Source organism: Macaca fascicularis, chromosome 16 (assembly GCF_037993035.2).
Source record: "Macaca fascicularis isolate 582-1 chromosome 16, T2T-MFA8v1.1".
NCBI classification, from domain to species: domain Eukaryota; kingdom Metazoa; phylum Chordata; class Mammalia; order Primates; family Cercopithecidae; genus Macaca; species Macaca fascicularis.
The window spans coordinates 47,189,256-47,206,943 of NC_088390.1; the positions used below are offsets into that span (position 1 = coordinate 47,189,256).

The following is a 17,688-nucleotide window of genomic DNA, read 5'->3' on the forward strand; positions in this document are numbered from 1 at the left end:
CAAGGTGATAATTTTCTCAAGTATGCTCTTCTTAAAACGATTGCATTTTATTTAGTATGTTATAGCGTGAGGAATTTTGACTCCTAGGGAAAATCTCATGTAAGTGATCATCTGTTATTTTGAGGGGAGATGATGGGGAGGAGTCTTTTCTGATCCTCTTCTTTTGAAAGTTATCACCCTCCCACTCTATGGGATTTAGGTGGGTCTGTCAGATACATGGGTTTAAATCCAGAACCTGCTTGATTCCCAACTTCTGTATCCTTTCTCTCCCCACAGATACCAACCATCTGGCCCTAAAACAAATCTCATCAGTTTATGAACCAAGCAGCCCAATCAGAGTGCCTAATTCTCCCTACCACACAATTGGTCAAGGAGGAAGCAAGTGACATAATCTAAATTCTTTCCAAAGATGGATGCAAATGCTAGGAAAGCAAGAGTTGAATTGCTAGCCATGAGGAAAACGTAAGCCTGAGCTGTTTGCTGGTCATCTTTGCTTCCATATGGAGACAGCCTGCGTGGAAAGGAAGCCACACAGAGAAAACAGAAGAGCAGTGAAGAGAAAGGTAAAAGGAGAGATCCCATGACATGATTTGCACTCTTAGATCCAGTTATGCCTGAAGCAGGACCCACCCCTTGGACTTCCCATTTCCAGGAGCCTATGCATTCTCTGTTGCTAAAACTAGATTGAGTTGAGTTTCTATCACCTACAAGTTGACAGAAAATATCAACAATCCAGCCACATGGAGCCTCAAGGCAGTACCACTAACCCTGGTCACCACACAAATACTGACCAGAGGTAAGCATTATTAGCTTCTGCTTTGTTGGAGGAACATTTGAGAGTCTATTTTGTGTTATGTAATTTTACTTTTTGCCTCCAATGTCTACTTGTTGCAATTGCATGCAGTGAAGGAACACAAAATAGACTGAATAATAAACAGGTTTCATTTTAATTTAGCACCAAGGAGTTAATATCAAGCCACAAAACTTTAGACGTTAACTTGCTTTGCTAATCATTTTTGATGACAATATTTTGAAAGAATTTAGTTCACATATGTGCTTGCAAATAAGGTGTAATCTTGCAAGATATTCAAGATTGCTCTGTCATTGGTCGTGAATGAAAAAGGTTTCTCTGTATCATTGGGCATTTGAAAGAATGTATAAAAAGTGCAGGATGTCTCCTTACTGGTATATAATGTTTCCAACTTTGCTGTTGTAGAGTTCAAAGCCAGTCTGACTCTTGATCCTTAAATACATGTTTTTTCTCCTCTCCAGAAGCTTTGAAGATCCCTTTGTCTCTGATGTTCTGAAGTTTCACAGTCGTGTGTGTTGGCATGAGTCTTTCCCCATTCTTGTTCTGAGTGGATCCTTACACTCCGGAAATTGATTTCTTGCAGAACTATTTATTGACGGTCTATTGTGTGTCTGGTTCTATTTTATGCAATGATCAAACATACAAAATCCTTGCCATGGAGGATTTCACATTATAGGCAGATATTGGACAACCTGCGGTGATCCAATAGCTTCCTTATTTTTTTTTTCTCTTCCATTTCCACCTTCTTGTCTTTTCTTTCTTCTTTCTAAAAGAGTCTTCATCTTCCAACTTCTTTATTAAAGTTTTTGCTCCTGCTATGTGTTCAGTTTCCAAGGGCTCTGTATTATTTCATAAGTGCGTATCTTCTCTTATCTCTCTGAAGACGTCTCTAACAGTTTTACTATTTATTTATTTTACTTCTTGCTTTATCTCAATACCTCTACATTTTGTTGTCCTGTTCATTTGTTTTGGTCTCTGTTTTTTAATGATAAGAACTTTCTTTCTCACCTATTTGTATTTAGGGGGCTACAGAACTGAGAACGTACTGACAGCTCTGTTGAGAGTATGGGATTTGTGAACTGGGCTTCATTAGTAAAGTGACTGGGCAAAACTTAAATTTCACTGAGGTTTTCCTCCCTCCATATTGTCTTATCTATAGTTAGTTGCCAGTGTTTATACATGATATTCTAGCCTCAAGGTGGATTTACTCTAAAATTTATTTTACTCAAGCTTGACACAGAATGTTTTAAATTTTTGTTTGTTTGTTTGTTTGTTTTTTGAGACTAAGTATCTGTCATCCAGGCTGGAGTATAGTGGCACCATCTTGGCTCACTGCAACCTCCGCCTCCTGGATTCAAGCAATTCCCTTACCTTAGCCTCCCAAACAGCTGGGATTACAGGCACTCACCACCATGCCTGGCTAAATTTTTTTGTATTTTTAGTAGAGACGGAGTTTTGCCACGATGGCCAGGCTGCACTTGAACTCCTGACCACAGGTGATCTGCCCACCTTGGCCTCCCGAAGTGCTGGGACTGCAGATGTGAGCCACCATGCCCAGCCTTTAAATTTTTATTCTACATAATAAAATCAAATTACAGAGCAGCTGCCTGGTACAATTTGTATAAAAAACTTATATTTGGGCCAGGCATGGTGGCTCACACCCGTAATCCTAGCACTTTGGGAGGCCGAGGTGGGAGGATCACTTGAGGTCAGGACTTTGAGACTATCTTGGCCAACATGGCAAAACCCCATCTCTACTAAAAATACAAAAATTAGCCAGACATGGTGGCACACGCCTGTAATCCCAGCTACTTGGAAGGCTGAGGCAGAATTGCTGGAACCCAGGAGGTGGAGGTTGCAGTGAGCTGAGATCGTACCACTGCATTCCAGTCTGGGCGACAGAGCAAGACTCTGTCTTGAAAAAACAAACAAACAAAACAAACAAAAACCACTTATATTTGGAAAGTAAAAAAACAAAACAAAACAAAGCAAAACAAACAAACCAAAAAAACAAGACTTTATTGCAGAGCTGCCCAACAGGTATGCCACAAGCAAGTTATGAATGTTCCAAGGTATGGACCCCTTCCCTTGGGTCAATAAGGTGAAAGTACATGTGTAACAACCAGCTCTCCAGGAAAAAAGCCTTGATTTGTAGCATTTGTTAATTTTATCTTACTTTTTAGAGATAGAGTCTTATTATGTTGCCTAGGCTGGCCTCAAACTCCTGGGCTCAAGTGATCCTCCTGCCTCAGCCTCCCAAAGTGCTGGGATTATAGAGGTGAGCCATTGGGCCCAGCCTGCATTCAATAATTGTTTTTATTTCCGTTGTGTAAGTACTCCTACCACGGACAATTTCAGACTGCCAACAAGCTGTCATTAAATTCAGATTGGGGAAGATATATGTACACAGTTGGCTCTTGGGAGCTGGTAGGAGCTGGCTCCAGCACATTTCTGAACACTTAAACTCTCGGGAGTGCTGGTGGATGTCTCAGGTGAGCAGTGCCTGCCCTGGGTTATTGCCTTCTGCTGAGAACAGTCTTGTCAATTTACCCCAATGTGCTGTTCAACTATTATCATTCATATATATATATATATATTTTTTTTTTTTTTTTTTTTTTTTTTTCTCATGACATGAGAAAGGCTGGGAAGCCCTGCTCCATTGGATTTGTTTTTTTTTTGTTTGTTTTTTGTTTTTGTTCTTTCTTTTTTGAGACAGAGTCTCGCTTTGTCACCCAGGCTGGAGTATAGTGACACAATCTCAGCTCACTGCAACCTCTGCCTCCTGGGTTCAAGCGATTCTCCTGCCTCAGCCTCCCGAGTAGCTGGGATTACAGGCATGTGCCACCACGCCTGTAATTTTTGTATTTTTGTATTTTTAGTAGAGACAGGGTTTTGCCATGTTGGCCTTGCTGGTTTCGAACTCCTGACCTCAGGTGATCAGTCCGCCTCAACCTCCCAAAGTGCTGGGATTACAGGCATGAGCCACCATGCCTGGTTGGATTTGTTTATTTCTAAAATATTGTATGTTTTATGCAATTCATAATTGCACATGCAATTCAATTCACTAAAATATATTAATATTTTCTTACAAGTGTATAGATGATATTACTTTTGTGGCCATACAAGAAGTTTCTTGAAGTTCAAACAACAATTCATATAGAATATTCGACAACCCTGTTTTTCTGGATAAAGCTTGAAACCGTGGAGAAATGAAACATCATCCTACCCTCAGAGAGCACACAGTCTAGGAAAAATGATTCCATTTGAAATAATTCAAATACATTTTAAGCTCAGTAGGTTTATTAATATTAGGCAACAATAAATGACTGCTTAGTATTCTTCATTTTATCCTTTAAAAATTTTGGCATTTTGATTTTTCTTTATTAAAAAATATACTTTAAAAATTAGGGAAAATGTCTTTTAACCTCACTGAATAAAAGAAAATAATTGAAACTTTAATTTTCATTTTAAAAGTAATTACATGCAGTGATAGCCTAATTTTGATGGCATGGTAGTTAACAGACAGCTGCTTTTATTTTAAATGGAATTGCATTTTTAACAGAAACTACTCTCATTGTTTGCTTTCATCTTCTAAATAGGAAAGCCAATTTGAGGGTTGAATATTTATCTGGTGCGTTTGATGGAGCCAATTAAGATAATTCAGGTTAATAGAAAAAAATAATTTAATATGTTTCTCACTTAGCTGATTCATAAAGTTGACAATGACTTCTATCTACAACAGCTATTCCAAAAAAGTCTGTGATAAATTCAGCCTTCTTCTTAAAGGAAAAACAAAATACTGTAAATTTTACTCAGAACTCATATTTTTAAACTTCATTAATTGTACACAATAAATTGAAGTGACAATATTTATATAATATAGAGTTCAAGATTATCTTCTCAGCATGTATGAAGATTGATTATGATGTTTCATTATAGCTATGCACCTACTTACATTAAAAATTAATGTATCACAGCAGTGTCTTTCAGGCAGTAGTTAAAATAAAAAGAAATACTTCACTAGATAGGATAAATACTAACAAGAGGTTACTGCAGACCCCAAAGTGCAACTTTTTTTTTTTTTTTTGAGATGGAGTCCCGCTCTGTTGCCCAGGCTGGAGTTCAGTGGCGTGAACTTGGCTCACTGCAACCTCTGCCTCCCAGGTTCAAGCGATTCTCCTGCCTCAGCCTCCCGAGTAGCTGGGACTACAGGCGCACACCACCATGCCCAGCTAATTTCGTATTTTTAGTAGAGACAGGGTTTCACCATGTTGTCCAGGATGGTCTCGATCTCTTGACCTCGTGATCCATCTGCCTCAGCTTCCCAAAGTGCTGGGATTACAGGCGTGAGCCGCTGCACCTGGCCTGATGATTGGGTATCTTAATTTTTACCTGGGAGGCTAGAGTCACTCGTGTGACTACAACAGGGTGGGTATTTGGTTATTTTTGTGATTGTTTAATGTGTTTGTCTGTGTTCATGTTCAGATTGAGTAAGTTGCAATCTTGTTATTGTCTTGTTCCACCATGGTGACAGAGTGACCTTGTATGATTATCGTTGTTATTCTGTGAAAACTGCTTATCTTGCGTGAGGGAACACTACAGACTAGTTAGCTGCCAGCTGCAGGCTGTCAGGGTCATCTTGTTGTTTATCACATTCTCAATCAGCTATTAAGCTTGGACTCTGACATGTGCTTGTTTCCACAGAGGACTTTAGGAAACCCAGGTCACAACGTGTGACCAAAAATTGGGAAGAGGGATAGTTCCCCTGTTTCTGTAGAGTTTCCATGCAATGACTTTGAGAGTTTGCTGCTTCAGGAATGCTCTGGGCCTGATGGCAGCATCCTCTTCAGGGCTGGGGTCAGGGGGTGAAAGGGAGCTGCTGCCCTCCAGTGGCTGTCTGGGAAATTACATCAGTGACCGTTCCCTCAACTCACGGTTAGATTTTCTGGGAACTTCCCTGAACATGGCGAGGCAAGCAGAAGGAAAGAAGATTTGCCTGGGAGTAAAAGCCAGCAAGTTTTCAGGTATTACTGTTAATATGGCCCCGTTAGTACTCTCAACTTGGTGAAGCCTGGAAAAATGTGGATTATGTGACTGTAGGTCTTTGGTAATTATATATTGTGTTGCTTTTATAATCAGAGAAGGTATCTGTTGAAGATAGAAGAATAAGAACTTAAATATTTGTGGCCAGGCCGGGTGGCTCATGCCTGTAATCCCAGCACTTTTGGAGGCCAAGGTGGGAGGATTGCTTGAGGCTAGGAGTTTCAGACCAGCCTGGGCAACAAAGCAAAACTCCACCTCTAAGGAAATTCTTTTTTAAAAATTAGATGGACATGGTGATGCATATCTGTAGTCCTCGCTACTTGGTAGGCTGAGGCAGAAGGATCTCTTAAACCCAGGAGTTCAAGGCTGTAGTGAGCTATGATCATTCCACTGGACTCCAGCCTGGATGACGGAGCAAGACCTTGCCTCTCTATAAAAGGACCATGCAACTTAGAAATACAGCACAATTAAAGATAAGAGGGTTAGAAAAGTCTTTAATATCAAGGGTTACATAAATAAAGATTAAAATTTCACTTAAGTTGGAAAGGATGCTGAGAAATTGGAATCATTCTGCATTGCTAATGGGTGTGTAAAAATGTGAAGCTGCTGTGGAAAACTATGTCAGTTTCTCAAAAAATTAAACACAGAATTACCATATGATCCAGCAATTTCACTTCTAGGTATATGCCCCAAAAAATTGAGAACAGGGATTCAAACCGATATTTGTACATCTGTGTTCATGGAGGCATTACTCACGGTAGCCAAAAAGTGGAAATAATCAAAATGTCCATCGACAGATGAATGGATAAATAAAATGTGGTATATCTATTCAATAGAATATTATTCTGCATTTTCAGAGGAAGAAAATTCTGGTACATACTACAACATGGATGAGTCTTGAAGACATTACGCTAAGTGAAATAAGCATAAACAAAAGGACAAATAGTGTATGATTTCATTTCTATGCGCTACCTAGCACGGTTGAATTCATAGAGACAGGAAGTAGTATGGTGGCTGTCAGGGGTTGGGGAGGGGAGAATAGAGAGTTACTGTTTAATGGGCACGGAGTTTCTGTTTGGGAAAATGAAGGAAGTTCTGGAGATGGGTGGTGGTGACGGTTGCACAACAATGTAAGTGCACTTAATAACACTAAAGTGTACACTTACAAATGATTAATATGGTAAATTGTATGTTTTGTATATTTTACCACAATTAAAACAACAAAAACAAAGACAAAAAAACCTGATTCTGAGCCCTAAGCCAAACCAATTGAGTTGGGAAGAACAAAGGGGGAGCAAGGGAGCAGGGTCTGAGTGTAGGCTTTTTAAAAAGCTTCTCAGCCAGGCATGGTGGCTCATGCCTGTAATCCCAACATTTTGGGAGGCAGAAGTGGGTGGATCACCTGAGGTCGGGAGTTCAAGACCAGCCTGACTAACATGGAAAAACCCCGTCTCTACTAAAAATACAAAATTAGCTGAGCGTGGTGGATAATGCCCGTAATCCCAGCTACTCGGGAGGCTGAGGCAGGAGAATCGCTTGAATCTGGGAGGTGGAGGTTGCAGTGAGCTGAGACTATGCCATTGCACTCCAGCCTGGGCAACAAGAGTGAGACTCTGTCTCAAAAAAAAAAAAAAAGAAAAGAAAAAAGCTTCTCAGGTAATCCTCCCATGCATAATGAAAATAGAGAACCCCTGACCCAGATGATGTCTAAGATCCTGTTTTGCTTCAGCGGTCCATGATTCCAAGTAAAATGACCCAGCAAGACTGCCAACATTTTGCCCAGTTTCATAAATAAAAGTAGCAGCTTCGTTTGACAAATTGTCTGAATCCAAGTTGCTAATGAACGTACACTGCTTTTTTTCTAAGCTATTTTTTTCTGCTTATTAATTTTACTTCTTTTCCTAAAATGAATTGATCTTTTCCACAAAGTTTCATTTGACAGATGTACAAGTTTCCACTCAAATAAGACTTTTATATGCAACAACAGATTCTGACATACGTTGTTCTTATAGAGAGAGGATGCGGTATGTCTACATTCAGCAAGATGTTTCTTTGCCAAAGCTAATCTGTTTTGAAGCCTGGCATTTCTGTTTTACTTGTCACAAATATCCAAATATGTTTTTTACCCAAGGCTTTATTTTACAGTAATACTTTCGAATAATTTTTTTTCTTGATAAGTTCTTGTAAAATAATTGATTAGTAAGCATTAAAAGCACTGAGAAAGTTTTCAATAATGAACATTTGAAGTGACATGACGGAAGAAAAACATAGGTTAGTTTTCCAGAAGTTTAATTGTTTTATAAAATAGTTGTTTTGAAATATTTCATTGTCCTTATGCAATAATCACAGAATGTTGAGAAAGTCTACAAAATCAGGGCTAAGTCAAATTAAAGATGAAATGGAAATTATTTTTAAATGTTTCATATCTAAAATGAGAGAATTGATGCATGTGAAATAAAAAGTAATAGCTTTCCATTCTAGGAGATTTTTAAAATGTACATAACATATACATCTTCTAATGAGTTTCTTTGCATTTTCTAATGAGTTTTGAGTAAAAATTATTCTTAGCAAAACAAGCTTAATTGAATTCAAGCTTCTAGAAGTCAATATTTAAAACTTTTTGCCTTTCTCTGTTAGAATTCTGACTTGAAAATTTCACTTTAAAACACATAAGTTCTCAGTGAACTACGTGGCTTAAATGTGCTTTATCCCGACGATCGCTATGGAATTATTGAATCAATTTGCACTAACAAAGGAGCATATTTTTGTGCTTTTTTTTTTTTTTTTTTTTTTTGAGACGGAGTCTCGCTCTGTCACCCAGGCTGGAGTGCAGTGGCCGGATCTCAGCTCACTGCAAGCTTCGCCTCCCGGGTTCACGCCATTCTCCTGCCTCAGCCTCCCGAGTAGCTGGGACTACAGGCGCCCGCCACCTCGCCCAGCTAGTTTTTTGTATTTTTTAGTAGAGACGGGGTTTCACCGTGTTAGCCAGGATGGTCTCGATCTCCCGACCTCGTGATCCGCCCGTCTCGGCCTCCCAAAGTGCTGGGATTACAGGCTTGAGCCACCGCGCCCGGCCTTGTGCTTTTAAACCACATCAGATACTGGATTCAGACAAGGCATTTATTCTTGAAATCAGTTCAGAGCAGTCAAAAGTCCTGATAATGAAATGTATGATTTATCTGCTTCCTGTCCTGGAAGGAAAAAAAGGTGTGGTTTCAAAGAATAAACACAGTATTCGCTCTCTCAATCTCTTTCTTTTTCTTTCAAAAAAAAATTTATTGAACATTTATGTGCCTTTGCTCACTCCTATGTATACAAAAAGAATATATCACATTCTTTGCCTTCAAAGAGCTCACAATGACATGGAGGAAGCAGACAAATAAACATATAATATGCAATGATAAGCCTAAACAAATAAATACATACTATGCGTATATGCACTATGATTAGATGCACATGGTATTTCAGAAGCACAGAAGAGAGGTACCTATACTGGGAAGAGAGAAAGGGAAGGACGCAGAGAAGGCTTCCCTGGAGCAGGGCGCATCTGAGCATGTGCTATTTCTTTGAATTAATATAGAGAGTTTCTTATAATTTGTGATTAAAAAGCACAAAATATACTTTTTTTTTTTTTTTTGGAGGCAGACTCTCACTCTGTCACCCAGGCTGGAGTGCAGTGGTGTGATCTGGGCCTCAGCCTCCTGAGTATCTGGGATTATAGGCGTGCACCACCCTGCCTGGCTAATTTTTGTATTTTTAGTAATTTTTGTAATTTTGTATTTTTAGTATTTTTGTATTTTTAGTAGAAACGGGGTTTCACCATGTTGGTCAGGCTGGTCTTGACCTCCTGACCTTGTGATCCACCCGCCTTGGCCTCCCATAGTGCTGGGATTATAGGCATGAGCCATCCTGCCCGGCCAACATACTTTTAATGTATTTTGGGGTTTCACTATTTTACATTTAAACATTAAGATCTGGTTTTGTATAGAAAGCATTTAGTCTTACAAAAACAAAGTAGAATGTCCTCTTTGGTTTGAACAGAAAAGGTCTCAAGAAGGAAACGACAGCCGCTCCAGTCTTTCTCAGCCATTGCCTGTGAGGCCCACCTCTCTATCTGGGCTCTCTCGTTTTGATTCCCTTCACTAAAATTACCACCCCTGTTCCCAGCAGTGTGGCAAATGCCCTTTTGCTGAACCAGAGAAACAAGTCTCCCGTTCCTCCATGATACCCCACTGAGTCTCGTCTAAAATTTAAAAATAATTAATTTCAGTAAATAGGCCGAGCACAGTGGCTCATGCCTATAACCCAGCATTTTGGAACACTGAGGAGGGCAGATCGCTTGAGCCCAGGAGTTCAAGACCAGCCTGGGCAACATGGTGAAACCCTGTGTCTACAAAAAATACAAAAATTAGGGAGGCATGGTGGTGCACACCTGTGGTCGTAGTTACTCGGGAGGCTGAGGTGGGAGGACCGCTTGATCCTAGGAGGTTGAGGCTGCACCACTGCACTACAGCCTGGGTGACAGAGAGACCCTGTCTCAAAAAAAAAAAAAGTCAGTAAATATAAATATAATAATATATTATAGTATGCAATATATAAATATATACTAATGTATAAATATATAAAATATATATGATATGATAATATATAAAATAGAAATAAGAACCAAGGCAGTCTAAAAAGCATCTCCATCGATCTATATTTCTTCACATGGCATTCCAGGATTTTCATAGCCTGGCCCTCGCTTTCTCTCCAGCCTTATCCCTTGCTATTTCTCATTGTATATTTTGCACTTCCACAGTGTCTGATTGCTCTCAGTGTCCTAAATAGGTCAATGCTTGCTCATACTTTCACACCTTGGAACACAAGGATAGGGTCCCCTGCTGGGGTGTGAAATAACTTCTGTTCCTGCACCTCCTCTTCAGCTGTCACCTTCTCTGTGAGGCCATCCTTAACTTCCCAGGCTGAGTAGACACCCCACCTTAGGTTTCTTGAGCATTTGGGCACACACCTTTACATCTATGCTTCCCAGACTTTCCTGAATATACAACTCAACTATAGTGTTAGTTAAAAAACAGATTCTGGGCCGGGTGCCGTGGCTCATGCCTGTAATCCCAGCACTTTGGGAGGCTGAGGCAGGCGGATCACAAGGTCAAGAGATGGAGACCATACTGGCCAACATGGTGAAACCCTGTCTCTACTAAAAATACAAAAAAAAAAAAAAAAAAAAAAAAAAAATTAGCTGGGTGTGGTGGCACGCCTGTAGTCTCAGCTACTCAGGAGGCTGAGGCAGGAAAATCGCTTGAATCCGGAAGACAGAGGTTGGAGTGAGCAGAGATTGCGCCATTGCACTCCAGCCTGACAACTGAGTGAAACTCCGTCTCAAAACAAAAACCAAAACACAGATTCTATAACCCCAGAATTTCCATGGCAGAAGTCTGGCAAGTTAAGTTCCATATTTAACAAGCGGTCCTGGGGATTCCCATCATGAGAAAAGTTTTGAAAACATTGCTCTGTGTCATGGCACTTCTCATATTGCATTACAACTATTTGAATTACTGGACTCTTAATAACCTGTGACCTGCATCTGTTCATTATTGTATTCCTAGTCCCAAGACAACGCCCAACTCATGGAAGGAAGCACAATTTGAATGAATGAAAATTTGAATGTGTATGTTTAATTTATTTATTCATTTTTATTTTATTTTGAGACAGAGTCTCACTCTGTCACACAAGTTGGAGTGCAATGGCATAATCTCAGCTCACTGCAACCTCCGCCTCTTGAGTTCAAATGATTTTCATGCCTCAGCCTCCTAAGTAGCTGGGACTACAGGAATGAGCCACCACTGCCAGCTAATGTTTGCATTTTTAGTAGAGATGGGGTTTCCTGATGTTGCCCAGGCTGGTCTCAAACTCCTGGGCTCAAGCAATTCTTCCACCTCAGCCTCCCAAAGTACTGGGATTACAGGCGGAGCCACTGCACCCAGTAAGTTGCTCTAAACTCTGTTTGTTCCTCTTTCTTAGCACCTCAACTAGCGACTTCTTTTCCAGTATCCAGATGCTTCACCTCACCAAAAGCTCACCAGTGGTAGGATTATGACTCAGTTTTCTTTGTATGAAGAGAACGTTAATAGTTCCTACTTCATGAGGTTTTTTTGTGAGAAGTAAATGGAATAATATATGTAAAACACTTAGCACAATGTCTAATATTAGGAAGTGCTAAATAAATGAGGTAATAATAATGACGAAGACCAGTCAGACAGTCACTTGGGAGATGTCATTCCCCTTGTGAAGCCAAAGTACAAAAAAGGAGCCCACAAAGTGATGCTTTCAGCCATCTTGAAGGATACACTGGAAGATTTAAAAACCCTTTCTAGCTGATCACGGTGGCTCACGCCTGTAATCCAGCACTTTGGGAGGCTGAGGCGTACTGATTGCTTGAGCCCAGGAGTTCAAGACCAGCCTGGGCAACATGGTGAAACCCCATCTCCACTAAAAAGACAAAAATTAGCAGGGGAAGGTGGTGCCTGCCTGTAGTCCCAGCTACTCGGGAGGCTGAGGTGGGAGGATTGCTTGAGCCCAGGAGGTGGAGGTTGCAGTGAGCTAAGATGGCATCACTGCCCTCCAGCCTCCGTGACAGGGTGAGACCCTGTCTCAAAAAATAAATAAATAAAATACAAACCCTTTCTTCTGTTGCCAAATTTCAACATCCTTTCTGATTCAGCCTCTCTTCCCCATCACTGTAATAACCCACATTTCATGGCAAAAAATAGTATTATCAAGAGAGACAAGAAGAGTTGGCACACAAATACAAACTTTGTTCCTACCTGGAAGAGTTTGTTCTTGGAGATTTTCTCTAAATATTTGTCTTTTGAGTTCTTAGCTTCTTATAATGTTTAGTACCTTCCCATAACCATAAACACTGATTTCCAAAGGATTAGAACTTTAATCACCATCTTGACATCTCCCCACAATGTCCGGTACCAATACATCAATACCAGAATGTCATTGTTTCTGTGCTAGGGGAAAGATGATGGCCAAGTATTCTGGGTCCAAAATGAATGCAGGTTATTGACTCTGTTTAACAAAGAAATGCAAAATGACAGAAGGCTGCATTGTTGCCTAATCCTGGACAATAAAGAAGAAACATTAACCCAAGAGATTTGGCCGCATGCCCAGGCTGCTTAAGTGCTAATTCACAATAGCTCTCTGCTCTGACTGCACCCCCTTTTAATCTCCTCACACAGCACAATTTTCCCCTGCTAAAGGCCGATCTCCTTGAAAATATAATCTTTACCTACTTTAAACTGCCAAGATCCTTTAGGAGCTTCCTAGTTAACCTTTTGACGTTGACACTTCACAACATATTTGCAGAGTCTTTCCAAGCCTAGGCATCTGCTCCAGGCTACTCTGGTGCCTTCTGTAAGATTCAGATCAGAATGCCTAGGAGAAGATCTAGGTCTAGGGGGAGTCGTCTCCCCAAAGTATATCTATCTATCGTACTACATTATAATGTAATGAGATTTGAAATGTAGAATCTATAATAAGACACAAGGTTCTTTTTAAAAGCCTGAAAGCCAGCTGGGCAGGGTGGGTAATGCCTCTAATCCCAGCACTTTGGGAGGCCGAGGTGGGCGGATCGCTTGAGGTCAGTAGTTCAAGACCAGCCTGGCCAACATGGTGAAACCCCGTCTCTACTAAAAATACAAAAATTAGCCAGGCGTGGTGTCACATGCCTGTAATTCCACCTACTCGGAGGCTGAGGGAGGATAATCGCTTGAAGCCAGGAGGCAGAGGTTGCAGTGAGACGAGATTGCACCACTGCACTCCAGCCTAGGGAACAGAGTGAGACTTTTTCTCAAAAACAAAACAAAGCAAAAGCCTAAAAGCCATTACATTTTATTTATTTATTTATTTATTTATTTATTTATTATCTTTTTTGAGACAGAGTTTTGCTCTTGTTTCCCAGGCTGGAATGCAGTGGCATGATCTTGGCTCACCACAACCTCTGCCTCCCAGGTTCCAGTGATTCTCCTGTCTCAGCCTTCCGAGTAGCTGGGATTACAGGCATGTGCCATCACACCCGGCTATTTTTATATTTTCAGTAGAGACGGGGTTTCACCATGTTGGCCAGGCTGGTCTCGAACTCCCGACCTCAGGCGATCTGCCTGCCTCAGCCTCCCAAAGTGCTGGGATTACAGGCGTGAGCTACCGTGTCTGGCCAGCCATTACATTTTAATGTGAAACCACCATAATAGCAACACTATTCTGAATATGTTACCATCCTTATCCCATCTTGAGACACACTCAAGTGCTTTTAGTTGGAAATGCAGCTAACTAGAAACATTTCCTTTTTTCTGATATTTAAAGTTGTGAGACTGAATTTAGACAGAGTATAGACAGAGAAAAGACATAATAAATCACTTCTCAAATAAATGAAACTTCCTATATCAAATGACTTAATTATCTGCATTCAATTTGTCTGCCATTGTGTGGTCTGGCTCATGTGACCCTTCCAGGTTTACAAAGCATTTATTGAATGCCCGTTATGTACTGGACATGGTTCTGGGTAGAATCTCAAATGTTATCTTATTATTATCCATCATCTTTTAAGCATAAGGAAACAAAAGTTTAGTGAGTTTAAATACCTTGTCAGATTCTGAACATAATTCAAAACTGGTGCTACACCATTACTTCCTCTACCAAAATATAAAAAAGCAAGGTATCTTTGTACAAAGAGGAATTGAGAAATAAAATTTCCTCTTCTTTGTTTTCATAATTTTCTTTCTTTTTTTTTTAAAGACAGTGTTTTCGCTCTTGTTGCCCAGGCTGGAGTGCAATGGCTCAATCTTGGCCCACTGCAACCTCTGCCTCCTGGGTTCAAGTGATTCTCCTGCCTCAGCCTCCCGAATAGCTGAGATTACAGGCTTGTGCCACCACGCCTGGCTAATTTTTTGTATTTAGTAGAGACAGGGTTTCACCATGTTGGTCAAGCTGGTCTTGAACTCCTGACCTCAGGTGATCCACCTGCCTCAGCCTCCCAAAGTGCTGGGATTATAGGCATGGACCACCACACCTGGCCTGTTTTCATAATTTTTTCATTCAAGAATTTTTTTTTTTCTTTGAGAGACAGTCTTGCTCTGTCACCCAGGCTGGAGTGTGGTGGCACAATCTCGGCTCACTGCAACCTCTGCCTCCTGGGTTCAAGCAATTTTCCTGCCTCAGCTTCCCAAGTAGCTGGGACTACAGGCGTGCACCACCACATCCAGCTAATTTTTGTATTTTTTAGTAGAGACGGGGTTTCAGTATATGTTGGCCAGGCTGATCTCGAACTCCTGACTTCAAGTGATCTGCCCACCTCGGCCTCCCAAAGTGTTGGGATTACAGGCGTGAGCCACCGTGCTGGCCCATTTGAGAATATTTATTGAACACTTATTATATGCCAGGTACTGTCCTAGACAATAGAAATGGAGTAGCAAATGAAATAGAATGTCACAGAGCTTACAGAGCTTACATAAGAATGGGAGCAGACAGAAAATAAGCAAATGTCAACAGGTAGTATATAAATAAGATAGCGGTAAGTGTTAAAAGCTCCACATTGCTCAATCTAGTAATAAATTTCCTGTCCTCATTTTTCTTGTCCCAGAAATCAGCACCTAGCGCACCTCGTACACAGCTGATCACTCCCTCCTTGATGCATTTTCTTCACTATATACAGCGGCAGCTACCCCAATGGCTGTTCTTTCTTAGTCTGCCTTATTGGTTCCTCCTTATCTTCCTGACCTCTAAACATGGGAGTCCCAGGACTTGGCCCTTATATCTATTCTCTATCTATACACATAGATATTTCATTCAGTCTTGCAGTTTTATTTTATTTTATTTTGTTTTGAGACAGAATCTCGCTTGGTCATCCAGGCTGGAGTACAATGGCATGATCATAGCTCACTGTAACCTCAAACTCCTGGGCTTGAGTGATCCTCCCGCCTCAGCCTCCCAAAGCACTGGCATTACAAGTGTGAGCCACTGCACTGGGCCTCATTCAATCTCACAGCTTTAAATACTATCATGCACTAATGAGTCCCAAATATATATTTCTATCCTAGTCCTCTCCTCTGAATGTCTGAGTGTCAGACCTTGGATATCTAATAGGTATCTAATAAGTAACAAAAAAGAACTGGCCAGGCACAGTGGCTAACACCTGTAATTCCAGCATTTTGGGAGGCCGAGGCAGGTGGATCACTTGAGGTCAGGAGTTCGAGACCTGCCTGGCTAACATGGTGAAACCCCATCTCTACTCAAAATACAAAAACTTAGCCGGCTGTGGTGGCATGTGCCTATAATCCCAGCTACTCACGAGGCTGAGGCAGGAGAATCACTTGAACCCAGTAGGCGGAGGTTGCAGTGAGCCGAGATCATGCCACTGCACTCCAGCCTGGGCAAGAGAGCGAGACTCTGTCTCAAAAAAAAAAAAGAAAAGGACTGAAACTTTATCCCAAACTTCCAGTTGCTTAGGACAAAAACTGTGGAGTCATCCTTGACTCTTCTCTTTCTTTCATCCCAAAATCCAATTTATCAGCAAATCCTCTTTATTCAGCAATCAAAATATACCTCTTATCTGTCCGCCACTCTTCATTTCCACTGCTACCACCCTGCCCTAGCCACCAACATCTCTCATCCAGATCATTGCAATATTCTCCTCCCTGTATTCCTGGCTTCTGCCCTTGCCCCCTCCATTCAACAACCAAATTAATTCTTTTAAAATATTTTAGCACATGTCATTTCAAAAAGAAAAAAACCTGCCCAGTGGATTCCCATCTATGTTGAGTAAAACCATAAAGCTCCAATGTCTGTGAAGGGCCTGGATGGTTTGAACTTGTTACTTCTCTGAACTCATCTTCCATCCCACCTTCCTTCCCACTACACTTTTAACACTCTGAGTTTTTTGTTTTGTTTTGTTTTGTTTTTCTTTTTGTTTTAGTTGAGGCAGGGTCTCACTCTGCTGCCCAGGGTGGAGTGCAGTGGTACCATCATGACTCACTGTAAGCTCGAACTCCTGAGCTCAAGTCATCCTCCCACCTCAGCCTCACAAGTAGCTGGGACCACAGGTATAGGCCACTGTCTCCAGCTAATTTTTAAATTTGTTGTAAAGACAGAATCTTGCCCCGTTGCCGGGGCTGGTCGTGAGCTCCTGGGCTCAAGTGATCCTCCTGCCTCAGTCTCACAAAGTGCTGGGATTACAGGTGTGAGCCACCATGCCTGGCCACGTTTAACACTTTGGCCTCACTGTGCTGTAAGCATCCACTCCACTCAGGGCCTTTGAATTTTCTGTTTCCTCTTGCTGGAACCCTGCAACCACTCATGGCTTACTCTCTCACATATTTTAGGTCTCTTCTGAAAGTTACCATATCTGTGAGATGTTCCCTGAATCCCTTATAACACTTCCTTCCCCTTGTCCAGCGTACAGAACTTTTCATAACTGATTCACAATATATCTATTTACTTTTTCTCCTTCTTCTTTTCTTCTCACTAGAATGTCAGTTTCTTTTCTTCTTTTTTTTTTTTTTTTCTGAGATGGAGTCTCACTGTGTCACTTAAGCTGTAGGGCAGTGGCATGATCTCGGCTCACTGCAACCTCCACCTCCCGGGTTCAAGTGATTCCCTGCCTCAGCCTCCCGAGAAGCTGTGATTACAGCCCCGTGCCACCATGTTCAGCTAATTTTTGTATTTTTTTTAGTAAACACAGGGTTTCACCATGTTGGCCAGGCTGGTCTCAAACTCCCAACCTCAGGTGATCTGCCCACCTCAGCCTCCCAAAGTGCTGGGATTACAGGCGT

The 17,688-nt window shown here is 41.2% G+C and overlaps 1 long non-coding RNA gene across 3 annotated transcripts in view; it reads left to right on the forward strand.

Moving 5' to 3' along the window:
- Window positions 1-384: 384 nt before the first annotated feature.
- The window catches only part of LOC102145850 (uncharacterized), a 76,222-nt gene continuing 58,918 nt past the window's right edge, over window positions 385-17,688 (forward strand). For 2 of the 3 annotated variants that reach the window (XR_012425572.1, XR_012425570.1), the window contains exons 1-2: window positions 385-563; window positions 653-796. This is a non-coding gene — a long non-coding RNA (uncharacterized lncRNA). The remainder of the gene's footprint in view (window positions 564-652; window positions 797-17,688) is intronic. The other variant, XR_012425571.1, reaches the window with a different exon arrangement.